The 15,686-nt window shown below is 34.9% G+C and overlaps 1 protein-coding gene across 1 annotated transcript in view; it reads right to left on the bottom strand.

Moving 5' to 3' along the window:
* PDE3B (phosphodiesterase 3B) overlaps nt 1-15,686 on the bottom strand; it is a 182,019-nt gene that overhangs the window by 71,768 nt on the left and 94,565 nt on the right. The window lies entirely within an intron of this gene.

Genomic DNA, 15,686 nt, shown 5'->3' on the forward strand with positions numbered 1-15,686 from the left:
GTATTTCATTAATTAATACAATCTATAATTGAGAAATCAAAAGAATAAAGAATTACCAGAATAAAGTCACTAACACAAATTATACTGATCTTCATGTATTTATTACCATAAAAAGGAAAATATAAATCCCAAATCACATCAAGTTACTAAAAATACATGAAAAATCATTATCACTCTCCCTCTCTTATCATCTCCAAAGGTTTAAGATCATCTTAAATCAATGTCAATGGGTAGTGCTATTTCCTTACCAATAAGCCACTTCTGTCAAAATTAAAAAGCTTATTGTCCTTGGGGTTAGATTAAGGATAAAGGAATGAAATAATAAAAAAACAACACATATCCCTTTAAATATGCTGATAATTAGTTAGTGTCACCTATATACGCAATCAATGGTAACTTCTTATGTCAGACTAGTTTTTGTCTGCCCTTCTTTCCAGCAGGTTTTTGCTGCGTCCCTATCCCATATAATAGTCATTATACTCAAAAAAATGAAATTAACTTTAATTCAGCAAACTTTAACTGCCACCCACCATTAATTTTAGATTTTTTGAAGTTTACTAAGTTAACAAATAGATCTTCACCTTTTACTTAATTGATTATGATTACTATTTTTTACATAGCTCTGAACCCTGGTCTTGAACATAAGCTAATTTGTATTGAATATATAGGTAATTTGTAATATAATTATATAATTTCTATATACTGAACTACTTCTTGTCCTTAGTCTTAAGTCTTCTGGTTGCAAAAGATCCCAAAGTGTTATTTATTCCATCACTAGTCCAATATTTTATAAGGGGTTAGCAAACCTTTTCTGGAAAGGGACAGAGAGTAATTTAGGATTTGCAAGCTATACAGAGATATAAGTTCTCTATGGCAAATCCTTTCCTTTTTGTTTTTCTTTTACAACCCTTTAAAATGCAAAAACAATCTTAGCTCAAAAGTCATACAAAAACAGACCGCTGGCAAGATTTCTTTAGTAAGCTATAGTGTGTTGACCCCTATTTGAGATAATAACATTCACACTTTATCACTCAAAAAATTGTCATTTGTCACTATCACCATCTCCTTGTCAACACCTTTGAAGAAGGTAATCTCTTTCTTGCCAGTGAAAACTATTCCTTCCCAAAGAAAATCCAGACATCCTACAACCACTTAGAAAATCCAGGTACAGTGCCCACAGAATGGCTCTGGTATAGTTAGTTACATGTAAAGTATGTCATAAATATTAACTTATTATAATAAACATATTTATGGAGTACTTTATATGGCCCTAACTGTGGTCCTGATATAATTATTTCAGGTTGTGGTTTAATCAGCACATACAATCTAGATTTTAATTAATGCAGCTTAGGCTATTAATAACTTCCTAAAATGGTCATTAATATTAACATAATCTAAAATCTCTAAATTTCTTTCTACTTAATATTTCTATGATCCAGTTTCTCCATGCTGTTCTTGTACAATTACCTTTTTAGACTCAACTGCAATACTTTACTTCTGCCCTTATTTTAGCCTGTCAGTTTCTTGGAGACTGAGGGTATCAACCAGCCTATTCACCATTTTTCCCATCATCCTAAAATCTATAAATCTGCTGTTTTCTTAAGTTCTCTAATAAATGTCTAGAATATACAGGAGTAAAAATAGAGCCACATGATGTGACAGGCACCAATTCGCTAATTTGCATGCTCAATCTACAAACTTGCCTAACTATAATATCATTTGATCCATACATCTGTATTTCTTCCATAAGGACACTATCAGAGACAAATGCCTATACATCTTTACCTCACTTCCCTGATTCACTGCTCTAAGTCTAAGACTATTTTTTAATAACTCAAGTATACCTGCCTTAGGATGGTTCCTTAACAATGAGTGGTCTTCTTCCCCCAATCCCCAAATTCACTGACCCACATGATCAAGGAAATGTTACCTTTTTAAATATTTGCATTCTAATACCAAGAGCTATATTTGTATTCATATCATATAGACTCAACAAGAGTGCTATCATTCCCAAGCAGGGATAAACAGTTCTGGAAGGCACAAATATATATATATATATATAAAATTTAAATGGTTGCTGCCCTCAAAAGTCTACAGTATATAAACAGATACGCTGTGTATCTGTGATGCTAAAATGTCATGAAGGGGGAAGGATGATTAGGGGAGGCGTTATAATAAAAATAAAGTTGAGAAACACTGTATAAAGTGGTCGTGGTCCTGCTGCTTGCTTATAGGAGCAATCCCGTATTAGCTTTCATTCTGAGAAAGTACCCTATTAACACTTAGACAATTCTAAGGATACCTCTTAGAAGCTGTTGCTAAACATGAGAATGTACACCCTATTTTAACTGTACTCTTAGAAGTCTTTAAAAACCTTACTATATACAAGAATGTCTTTTTCTCTGTGCTTACTCTTTTTAGATCTCTCTACTATAGCATTTTGTATTACAGATCACCTCCTCAATAAAGTCACTACTCCTGGTCCTTTATTCCATTACTGTGGTTTCCTTTCACTTGTACTTGGTAGGTTGGCTTTGAATCAACTCTTAAGCAGTAGCTCACCATTATTTGCAGCCACTTTCTCTAGTATCAAAATTACATTACCAAAAAGCAGTAGGTCTTACTCTGAAATCCCCTACATATTAGGAATTGAAAGCAGATCCAGCGAAAGCCACAAAGAGCTGGCAGACTGCCTTCTGTGTAATTTGAACTAGAATATTAGTGATTTTGAGAAAACAATTTTCTGCCTAAGTAAAAGATGAATGACTCAGGAATTCCAAAAGTGTGGCCCTAACAAGATAAATACAGAAGTTAAGAATAAAGATTTAGAAATTTTTATAGCAACTTGATATTGGCAAAACATTTTTAGTGTGTTTTACAAAGGCACAAATCCATAAGAGACTGGGGAAAAAACCCCGAAATCTTGATCCTTTGCTACAGGTTAATATCAGGAAATAAGAACATAGCTGTGCAGTTTTGGGTTGCAAAAAACTAGATATAATCCAAACATCCACCAATAATAAAATAGAAAATATTGGTATATTCATACGGTGGAATTCAGCAGTGAAAATGAAGCATCACTACATACAATTTAGATGAATCCCAGAAACATAAGATTGAATGAGAAAAACAAATCACAGAGGGATGCACACAGTATAATTTCACTCATGTATAAGGAAATATATATTGAGATATTTAAACCACCTTTTATAAATCAATAAAGGGGTGCAGGGAAAGAACTGGGATATGGGCCTAAAACTCTGGGAAGGCTCCCATGTAGATAAAAATAATGATAATAATCAGCCACTGTCAAGGAGCTGATGTCTCACAACTGCAGGAACCAAATTCTACCAACAACCTGAATGATCTTGGGAAGAACATCCTGAACAAAAAATGAGACCCAATCCCCAGCCAACACCTTAATTTCAGTCTGGTGAGACCTTGAGCAGAGGACCCAGCTAACTCATAATCTGAGTCCTGACCTGAAAAAACAGTTGCTCGGTGACCTGCTGCGGAAGCACAAAGTGCTTATAGGTCCGTCACCTGCTTCCTTGAGTCCCCAGTTTGCAAAGGGCCTCTTAGAGTACTTCTCAGCCTCCATAATCAAGACTCTTTTCTGCACTGGCTGACACAGAGGAACAACTCATGCTAAGTGTCAACAGCATGTCAGGACAGGCTGGGTTCTCAGGAAGCTGCCCACTATTCTTTTCTACTTTTCTTCTGTGACAAGTCCATTCTTGATGCCATTGAGGAAGAAGAAGCACTACCCTGCTGGAGCTTAAGTATTTCCATTGACTGTCCTGAACATTTTTTTGTTGTTGTTCTTGTTCTGCCTCCTGTGGCCCCTGCCTGCCCAGAGAGGCCTGCCTGCTGGGGAAAGGGAGTGTCCTGGGCTCCTAACAGCTCAGTTTCAGTTAAGACTTCACCAGAGTAACTGATCCACTGGGAATGGACAAGAACCAGTTGAATACAAGACTGAGCCACCTAACCCCACCACACCAAGCGGGTTTCCGCAGCCTCAGACTGTAATACTGTACAGGTCCTCTGCAAAGCTAAAGGGAAAAAAGCTGCAGTCATTAGTCCCAGATCCTTAACAAAAGGCTGGTTAACCACAACCCCAGGAAACCCCAATCCAATCTCACCTTACCAGACCACCTAGCCAACAGTGAAAAACAATCATGAGGCAGAATCAGCAGAAAAACTCTGGCAACATGAACAATCAGAGTAGATCAACTTCCCCAAGAAATGATAAAAACAGATATAGCACAAGATCCTATTCCCAAACAAATGGCTGATATGACAGAATTGAGTTCAGAATTTGGATAGCAAATAGGATCAACAAAATGGAGGAAATGATGAAATTAGAATTTAAAGCAGAAATTCAAAAGATGTCTCAAGAATTTAACAAATTTAAAGACAAAATGACCAAAGATTTTGACACATTAAAGCAAGAATTTGCAGCCCTCAAAGATCTAAAAAATACAGTAGAATCCCTCAGTAACAGAATGGAGCAGGCAGAAGAAAGAATCTCCGATATTGAAGACAAAGCTTTTGAACGCTCCCAAACACTCAAAGAGGAAAAAAAGTGGAGAACAAAAATGGATCATTCTCTCAGAGAGCTCTGGGATAATTCAAAGAGGTATAATATTCACCTTATAGGAATACCTGAAAGTGATGAGGTTGCTGCAAAGAATACAGATGCTTTGCTTCATGAACTAATTAAAGAGAATTTTCCATACACGCCCAGAGATTCTGAAATTTAGATAACAAACAGTTTCAGAACACTGGCACGACGCAACCCAAACAAAAATTCTCATAGACATATTATAATTAATTTTGCTAAAGTTAATATGAAGGAGAAAATTCTGAAAGCTGTAAGAAGAAAACCATTACATATAAGGGGAAGAGCATTAGAATGACTGCGGATCTCTCCACTGAAACCTTTCAAGGTAGAAGAGGGTGGTCATTGACCTTTAATCCCCTTGAACAAAATAACTTTCAACCCAGGATCCTGTATCCAGCTAAACAGAGTTTCATCTATGGAGAAACTAAATACTTTAATGACATTCACATGTTGAAGAAATTTGCCATAACTAAACCAGCTCTTCAGGAAATTCTCAGACCTATCCTCCATAATGAACAACACAATCTTCCACCACCAAAGTAAAATCACTCAGAAACTTTTGATCAAATTCTAACTTCCATAGTGGCAAAAGGATTAAAAATGTCCACTGGACTTTTGAAAAACTCGATACCCAAAACTCTATCGGGTTTATTATTCCTCTCAATTAATGTGAATGGCTTAAATTGCCCTCTAAAGAGACCCAGTGTGGCTGACTGGATACAGAAACTCAGGCCAGATATCTAGGGCATTCAAGAATCTCACCTTACCTTAAAAGATAAACATAGACTCAGAGTGAAGGGATGGTCATCTATAATTCAGGCAAATGGAAATCAGAAAAAAGCAGGTGTTGCAATTTTATTTGCAAATACAATAGGCTTTAAACCAATCAAAGTAAGAAAAGACAGTGACGGTCGCTTCTTATTTGTTAAGGGCAACACTCAACATGATGAGATTTCAATTATCAACATCTATGCACCCAACCAGAATGCACCTCAATTTATAAGAGAAACTCTAACTGACATGAGCAATTTGATTTCCCCCAGCACCATAACTGTTGGAGACTTTAACACTCCTCTGGCAGTGTTGGATAGATCCTCAAAAAAGAAGCTAAGCAAAGAAATTTTGTAATTAAACTTAACCATTCAACATTTGCATCTAATAGACATCTATAGAACATTTCGTCCTAACAAAACCAAATACACATTCTTCTCATCAGCCCATGGATCATCCTCCAAATTTAAAAGAATAGAAATACACATTCCTTGTATTTTCTAGGACCACCATGGAATAAAAGTTGAACTCAGTAACAATAGGAATCTCCACACGCATGCAAAAACATGGAAACTAAATAACCTCATGCTGAATGATAGCTGGGTCAAAGACAAGATAAAGAAGGAAATTACCAAATTTTTGGAACAAAACAATAATGAAGAAACGAACTATCAGAACCTCTGGGATACAGCAAAGGCAGTCCTAAGAGAAAAATTTATAGCATTACAAGCTTTCCTCAAGAGAATGGAAAGAGAAGAAGTCAATAACTTAATGGGTCACCTCAAGCAACTGGAAAAGGAAGAACTTTCCAACCCTAAACCCAGCAGAAGAAAAGAAATAACTAAAATTAGAAAAGAACTTAATGAAATTGAAAACAAAAGAATCATACAACAGATCAACCAAAGAGTTGGTTTTTTTGAAAAGGTCAATAAAATAGATAAACTGTTAGTTAACCTAACCAGAAGTAGAAGAGTAAAATCCCTAATTTCATCAATCAGAAATGATAATGGCCAAATAACAACAGACTCCTGAGAAATTCAGCAAATCTTTAATGAATACTACATAAAACTCTACTCTCAGAAGTATGAAAATCTGAAGGAAATAGATCAATACTTGGAAACATGTCACTTTCCCAGACATAGCAGAAAGAAGTGGAAATGTTGAACAAACCTATAACAAGCTCTGAAATAGCATCAACTATAAAAATTCTCCCCCAAAAGAAAAGCCCGGGACCAGATGGCTTCACATCAGAAATCTACCAAACCTTTAAAGAGGAACTAGTACCTATATTACTTAATCTTTTCCAAAACATAGAAGAAGAAGGAATACTTCCCAACTCATTCTATGAAGCAAATATCACCCTGATACCCAAACCAGGAAAAGACCCAACAAGAAAAGAAAATTATAGACCAATATCTCTAATGAATATTGATGCAAAAATATTTAAGAAGATCCTAGCAAACAGAATCCAACAACACATCAAACAAATTATACACCACGACCAGGTGGGTTTCATCCCAGGGTCCCAAGGATGGTTCAATATACGTAAATCCATAAATATAATACATCACATAAACAAATTAAAAAACAAAGACCATATGATTCTCTCAATTGATGCAGAAAAAGCTTTTGACAATATCCAGCATCCTTTCTTGATCAGAACGCTTAAGAAAATAGGTATAGAAGGAACATTTCTTAAACTGATAGAGGCCATCTACAGAAAACCCACAGCCAATATCATAGTGAATGGAGTAAAATTGAAATCATTTCCACTCAGATCAGAAACGAGGCAAGGATGCCCACTGTCTCCACTGCTTTTTAACATTGTAATGGAAGTCTTAGCCACTGCAATCAGGCAAGAGAAGGCAATCAAGGGGATCCAAATAGGACCAGAGGAGATCAAATTGTCACTCTTCACAGATGATACAATTATATATCTGGAAAACCCCAGGGAATCAACTACAAAACTCCTAGAAGTGATCAAGGAATATAGTAACATCTCAGGATACAAAATTAATACTCATAAATCTGTTGCCTTTATATACACCAACAATAGTCAAGGGGAAAAACAATCAAAGATTCTATTCCATTTACAATAGTGCCAAAGAAGATGAAATATCTGGAAGTGTATCTAACTAAGGACGTGAAAGATCTCTATAAAGAGAACTATGAAACTCTGAGAAAAGAAATAGCTGAAGATGTTAACAAGTGGAAAAATATACCATGCTCATGGCTGGGAAGAATCAACATTGTTAAAATGTCTATACCACCTAAAGCAATTTTCAGATTTAACACGATCCCTATTAAAGCACCTCTCTCATATTTTAAAGACCTGGAAAAATTAGTACTTCGTTTTATATGGAAACAAAAAAAACCTCGAATATCCAAGACATTACTCAGAAATAAAAACAAATAGGGAGGAATCATGCTTTCAGACTTCAGACTTTATTATAAATCGATAGTGATCAAAACAGCATGGTACTGGCATAAAAATAGAAAGGTAGATGTATGGAACAGAATTGAACACCAAGAGGTGAACCCAGATACTTATTGTCATTTGATTTTCAATAAGCCTATTTAAAATATAAATTGGGAGAAAGATTCCGTATTCAATAAATGGTGCTGGATAAATTGGCTGGCAACTTGTAAAAGACTGAAACTGGACCCACACCTTTCTCCTCTAACAAAAATTGACTCTCACTGGTTAATGGACTTAAACTTAAGACATGAAACTATAAATATTCTTAGAGAGAGTGGAGGGAAACACTTGAGAAAATTGGCCTGGGAGAATACTTCATGAGGAAGACACCCCGGGCAATTGAAGCAACATCAAAAATACATTACTGGGATCTGATCAAATTAAAAAGCTTCTGCACTGCCAAAAACACACTAAGTAAAGCAAACAGACAGCCCTCAGAATGGGAGAGGATTTTTGCAAGTTATACTACCGACAAAGGTCTAATAACCAGAATCCACAGAGAACTCAAACTTATTACTAAGCAAAAAACAAGTGATCCCATTTCATTGTGGGCAAGAGACATGAACAGAAGCTTCTCTGAAGAAGACAGGTGCATGGCCTACAAACACATGAAAAAATGCTCATCATCTTTAATCATCAGAGAAATGCAAACCAAAACTACTCTGAGATACCATCTAACTCTAGTAAGAGTAGCCCACATCACTAAATCCCAAAACAACAGATATTGGCGTGGATGTGGAGAAAAGGGAATATTTCTGCACTGCTGGTGGGAATGCAAGCTAGTATGTTCCTTTTGGAAGGAAGTTTGAAGAACTCTCAGGGATCTAAATGTAGACCTCCCATTTGATCCTACAATTCCTCTACTAGGTGTATACCCAAAGGACCAAAAATCATTTGGCAATAAAGATATTTGCATCAGATTGTTTATTGCAGCTCAATTCATAATTGCCAAGTCATGGAAGAAGCCCAAGTGCCCATCGACACATGAATGGATTAATAAATTGTGGTATATGTATACCATGGAATATTATGAAGCAGTAAAAGAAAATGGAGACTTTACCTCCTTTATGTTTACATGGATGGAGCTGGAAAATATTCTTCTTAGCAAAATATCTCAGAAATGGAGAAAAAAAGTATCCAATGTACTCAGTACTACTGTGAAACCAATTTATAATAACTCATACTTGCATATGAAAAATGAAACACAACTTTAGGCTATGATGAAGGAGGGAAGGGGAGGGCGAGGGCTGGAGAGGGGGTGGGAGGGATAGAGGGGATAGTATGGGGACCACAACTATGGAGCACATTGCAAGTATAAGTTGGTTCTATCATGTGTAGAACACAAATGTCCTAATCCTATAATTGGGTAAATGAGATGAAAGCTATGCTGATTAGTATGACATAAGCACTCCAATTTGTACAAATAATTAACACACTGAAATGGGCATAAATGTATTTATGATCTATGTACAAAAGACTTAAAAAATAAAATAAATCATAAAAAAGAAATATAACTTTGATAAATGCAAAGAAATAAATCTAATATCCAATGAAAAATAAAAAATAAAAAAATAATTAGCCACTGTCTCCTTGTTTGCCTCTCTGTAATTGCAACTCTGGAGTATAACGGCTGGTGGTCCTAAAGATTCTTATCTTTCTCCATAGATAACATCACCTTTTGCAACCTAAAGGTAGTTTCTGAAAGATATTCCAGGCCCCACATTCCAGTGGATTTGCTGAACCATCCATACCAGCGGCCCATACCAAGAAACAACTCAACTAGAATTGTGACCCCAGCCCAGGAAGTGAAGCAACATAAGGCTATTTCTACACCCCTAAATAATTTTCCCCCAAACTTAGTCAATTAGAAAATTCAGTTGCCCAATCTTTTGCCCACCAAATATCCTTAAAAACCTTGTCTCCCTATTCTTGGGGAGGTGTACTTGAGAAATTCCTCCTGTCTCTCCAGTCAGTGGAATTAAACCCTCTCTCCTTTGTAATCCTGACTGTCTCACTATATTGGCTCTTGTCTGTGCAGTGGGCAATAAAACCCAGTTGGGTGGCAACAATGTACTTTTTAGCAACATACGTATATAGAAAACTATAGAGAAATTCAGGATGATTATCTCTAAAGGAGACAAGAAGAGAAGTGGTTCTAGGAATGGCACACAGAGAATTTCAACATTAATGGTAATGTTCACAATTAATAGAAATGTTCAAAGTTAATAGTAAAGGCCAGTAAATGGTGTTTGTTTCTTTAGTCGCTATACTTTATGCAGATTTTATAAATATTTATTCAGCTTTATTTAAGATAAATTTAGGAAGGTAAAGAAGTAGAGATAGTGGATGACCAGAGAAAAGTTTGTTTGTCTTTTAATTTATCAATATTTTCCTTAAGGATTTGATCATTTTGGTATCTCTCACTTTATTCTGTCATTAGTTCCCCCACTGTGTATTGAAGCTACCACGATAAAAATAAAAATAAAAATGTATTATCCCTACCATTCTTTTCTAACTATTGTTTCATTTCATTCTGGTCTTCATAGTACAATTTTTCAAAACACTTTTCTCTGTAGGAGGGTAATTGGTGGACCACAATTATATATATACACATATATACACACATTTATAATATTAGATAAAAATTTAAACTAGGAAACAGTGTATTAACCATTATTTACCAAATTATGATCGGCAAATCCCTAGTTATTCTTCAGTGGCCTGAAATATTTAAATATATAATTTAGTTTACATATTTTTATAATTGTGAAATTTGAGATTAAATCTGATTTCCACAGAAATCTCATCATTATCATCTTAGTAACCATTATATTCTTAAAAGGTGGGTAGGTGTCCTAAGACCTGCATTATTCTATAACAGTACAAATCATCTTAGGTAAAGTATTTTCATGTCACTTGAATATTATTTATATTTTTTAAATTTTTATTTTTATTGTTTAAACTTGCATTTTTATTGTACAGCATTATATTTCCCAATTTAAAAAAAATGAATAAATGGCCCAGAATTGCCTTTCTAAACCCTAAGGTACTGATAAACAAACAGCAACATAAATAACTCGTCATAAATGTTAAGACTAAATCAAGTACAGGACTCTAACACAAGCAGAATATAAATCTGTGAGATGATGATACCACAAAACAGCATTAAAAAAGTCACACAACAGCAACTATCTAAAATCTGGATTTTTTTTGAAATGACAATTAATTTACCTTATATTCTTCTGCATATTGACTAATTTGAAACTTTGGTAAATAATGACAGGTATCCATAGAAACTTTTCAAACAAAACATAAAAACCTCTTTAGTAAAAGAACAGGATTTTTTTAGAAGAGCAAAGACTGCTTTCATACATGAAACTAAAGATTTTTGTTTCTCCAAAAGAAGAAACAAAATCTATAGAGACACCATGTAGACTCTGTGCTCCTCATAATAAAAGCATTTTTAAAAAAATAAATTATTGCAGAGAGATTTACAAAACTAGCTATACAGGCGATAAACATTATGCTGAAAGAGAGAACAGATCAAATAATTTCGAAAATGTATTTACTATATGACACCTTGGGACATCACAGAATAGAAAAGGCATACAATATAAAGAGTAATTACTGTTACATTTGTACACAACAGATATTTTACTTTACTGCATAACAGCATTAATTTGCAAAGTCCAAATCAGCTCTTGGTATATGTGCAATGCACATGAGGAAGGAATAGCAGACAGCTTTTTATGTTTTGTCACACTACAAAAGATTATTTTTTTCCAATTTAATGGAGTTAGTTTGTAAATTATGATAGAGACTAGGAAACGTGTGTGGAAATCAATTCTAAGAAAGAAATCAGTTGTCTATACAGCAAGGAAGAGCTTTGCTAGGCAATGAGAACACTAACTGCAAATCTATATCCTGCCTTTATTCACAAAAAAGATGTGGTTAAAACACATATGCTGAGCATGATTCAATGTTAAAGCAATAGCATAAATGTAAATGCACTCAATTTTTGGCCACATAGTATACATCTTTTCAGTGTACTGTGGAAAAGTGAAGCAAATATAAGATTATTGAAAAGCAAAATATAAAGAGCAAATATAAGACATTTTTAAATATAAAATGAAAAGAACTTCTATTTCTCTGTTAAGTATGATAATGTCCAACAATTTAAAGCCCTTAAAGTAGTCTTCAGTGAGCAATCTCTTAATTCCAGAGTACATGAGTAATCTGAGTATTCAGAACAAACAACCAACAAATATTTGCTCTTTCCTCATAATTGTAATTTTGTTATATTTTTCCAATTTAAGAGAAATACAGAAGAGAAAAGTATATTATGGATATAGAATAAATATACAACATACAACTTACTCATTATTGAACTGAATAAACATACCTTTAATGTAAAAAATTTATACTTATATAAAAATATTGTAATTTTTTAGTTTTTAAAAATTATGATGAATTGTTTTTATACATTTACCTAAAATTTGTGGGTGGCTACCATGCATACTGAATTTACAGTGGGTGACACATGCATATTAAAAGTTTTAAGAAATATTGGCCCAAGCATTCATTCCTCCTGTATAATAAAATGCGTATGTCTTTTGAAATCTTCCAAGTAAATAGTGAATGCTCTGTATATACATCATTTCCAGCAAAGTCGGCAAAATTTTAGACATCTAAATTTCAATCCCCATACCAAAGTAGATCCTGTCAAAATGTAAACATAAGAATAAACAAATGAAACAAAATTTTGAATTACAGTAGAAAAAGAAGTTATAGTGACTTTGATATGTTTTCAAAATATGACTATCAAACCATGAGACATCATTTAATGAAAGCATGAAAGTTTAAGAGTTTCTATTATGATATTTATCCATTTCCCTGTAGGTTCAAATATAGTATAGTATCATAAAATATTTTATCTTTTCACACACGATAGCTATTTATTTAAAAGTAATTTAAGAACAGTATTTTCTCTAATATATGAAGGTACATGCTATTAAACTGTTTTAGTTGATTAGATAAAGTGCACCTAAGACTGTGCCTTTATTTAAATTCATCTTTTCTTTGTGGTTAAAAAGTTGAATCCTGATAAAAATTTGTTTGAATGTGTTTATAAATCTAACATACTTTACAAAGCTCTACGAAACCACCAAAACCACAGTGAAACATCAGCAGTACAACCAGGAGATGTTATCAGGTTCAATTACGTCAATGAGGTTTTATTTCATTGTTCTCCATGTAGCCAAAAAATAAAAAAACACATGTGCTCTCAAATCAAACTTGCAGAATGGTTATATTTATGTGAAATGTAAAAGAATACGTATTACTTTAGAACTCAGAACTGACTGTTACAACATCCTGTATTCTATTTCTTGAATTTCCTGATGACATTTTACTTGAGCATCTAATGAAATTGATTGAATTTCAGTATTTCCAACTTTTTCTCTACCTTCCAACTTAGGCACAGTAAATGTGACCACTTAACTCTTTGTGCGTACTGAACATAAATAAAAATAGATAATAAAAAAACATAAAATAACTAGACAAAAAGTTTAATTAACTAAAGCTGTACTTTCTAATAGTTTTAAGTGCAAAGATAGTAACCTTGACCTCTATGTGACAAGGAAGTCTCTCTCGACTTCCCATTCAGAAAAACTGGGAAGCAGGATAAAAAGTCACATGGGGAGGCGGGACAAGTATTTATTACTAGGAAACGAATCTCATTTATTATGCTTTGCAGTCCAATAATATGGTGATAGTTATGTTGACTTAGACCACATGCTATGTACCAGTTCTACATTAGGCACTTAATATATATTGTCTCCTTTAATCTTAACTAGAATTTTCTGTGGTAAGCCTTACTTCTCCCCTTTAGAGATAACAAAACAGAGACGTCACAAAGTCACATGACTAGGAAGTGGCAGAGACAGAATTTAAATCTAGATCTGCCTAATCTAGAACATGAAGGATTATTAACCATACCATTATCAAGTGTTAACCATTATTAACACTTACCATTTACTAAACACTGCTATGTGCTAGTAATGTGCCAAATGTTTGGCAACACGTGTAAAACCATGGCAACTTTGCAAGGAGCCCCATTTTATACAGGGAGAAATCTTTTACTCTGCATTTGCCTCCCAGATGCATTCTTTGCCCTCCTCCAGATCTTGGGGAGGGTTAACCCCATATTTTGCAACACTTGAGCTGCCTTGCAGCTGATTCTGCTTAGGGAGCCAACAGCAGAAAACTAGAGTTTGTGGGTAGAGATAGATCAAGGTTGTTCCTTCTCTGCTGGGGGTGGTGTCTCACACCTATAATCCCAGCACTGTGGGAGCCTGAGGAGGGAGAATTGCTTAAGCTCAGGAGTTCAAGACTTACCAGAGCGAGAGTGAGACCCCCTACTCCTAAAAAACAAATGAAAAACCCAGCCAGGCACCACAGCGAGTGCCTGTAATCCCAACGGCTTCTGGAGGCTGAGGCAGCGAGATGCCCACAACCCAAGTCTGAGGTTGCAATGAGCTATGATGATACCATTGCACTCTGCTCAGGGCATAGGGTAGAACACTGTCTCAAAAAAAAAAAAAGGTTGTTCCTTCTCTGCTGCCTTCCTGCCTATGTAGCATTGTCTCTGGCAAAGGCTGTGTTCCTTCCTGACTACAGCTCTTACCAGGTGGTCCTTCCTTTAAAGTTTCTATGATCACTAACTCTGGAAATACCATTTCCAGCCTCGTTCCTTCAGCCTCAGGTGGGGTAACAGCTTTCCATAGTTTCAAGTCTCTAGTCTCTTGTCTTAGAGTCTTTTGCCCTTCCATTAAACCTAATCATTCTCTCAAAGTAGACAGTTCATCATGAAAATGTTTTTATTTCTTACAGGGCTCCTAAATAATACGTGGATGTTGTAACTACATTCTGCTATATATCAGCTAGTAAATGGCAGAGCTAAAATGTGAACTCAGGTTTATATCCCTCCAATTTCATTCCCTTCTACTATGTCAAAAGGGTAATAATTAATGCATTCAATCCATAAGACTTTTCTTTCCAAAAATGAAAAGAATCTACCTGGACTTTGCATTTACTTATAAATTCATCAAATTACCCTCCAATATCTGTAAAATATGCCCTGTGCTTCATTTCATTACTACCGGTGAACTGTCTGAGCCCCAGTCTACAGCAGATCCAATTACTTCTTCTCTACTTGAGGATATTTCACTAGCAAATCTTTCTCTCCTTCATCATTTTTTCTCTCTCGACTAAATCATTCCAATTAGATTACAAATATTCTGCAATTTCTCACATCTGATACATATATATGATCATACTCCCACCCAGCCACCATTCCTTTTCTCTGCTTATCTTTACGGAAAAAATCCCCAGAAGAGTTGCCATTTTCAGTTATTTCCAACTCTTCTCTTGTTCTCTCTTAAACTGACTCTAATTAGGTTTTTGGCCCTTTCTCTTCAAATCTAATGTTTTAAAACCTTATCAATGGTCAAAATATCATATTTTTTGATCACCATTTGATACAAATTAACACTCTTTTCTCCCTGAAATCACTTTTCTCATTTGGCTTCCAGAATATTATACTCTCCATATTTCTTTCTAACTCACCAGTCACTGTTTCTCAGTCTTCTCTCTGGGTTTTGGTCAGCATATTTTGACATTTTAATATTACTGTGTCCCAGAGCTCTGGCCTTGGACCTCTTCTCTTTTTTTATCTCACCTAGCCTTCTGGCTGTACATCAGTATCTTCAATAAACTAATGACTCACAACTACACATATCTTCTCCCCAGTAT

Source organism: Nycticebus coucang, chromosome 14 (genome assembly GCF_027406575.1).
Source record: "Nycticebus coucang isolate mNycCou1 chromosome 14, mNycCou1.pri, whole genome shotgun sequence".
Lineage (NCBI taxonomy): Eukaryota > Metazoa > Chordata > Mammalia > Primates > Lorisidae > Nycticebus > Nycticebus coucang.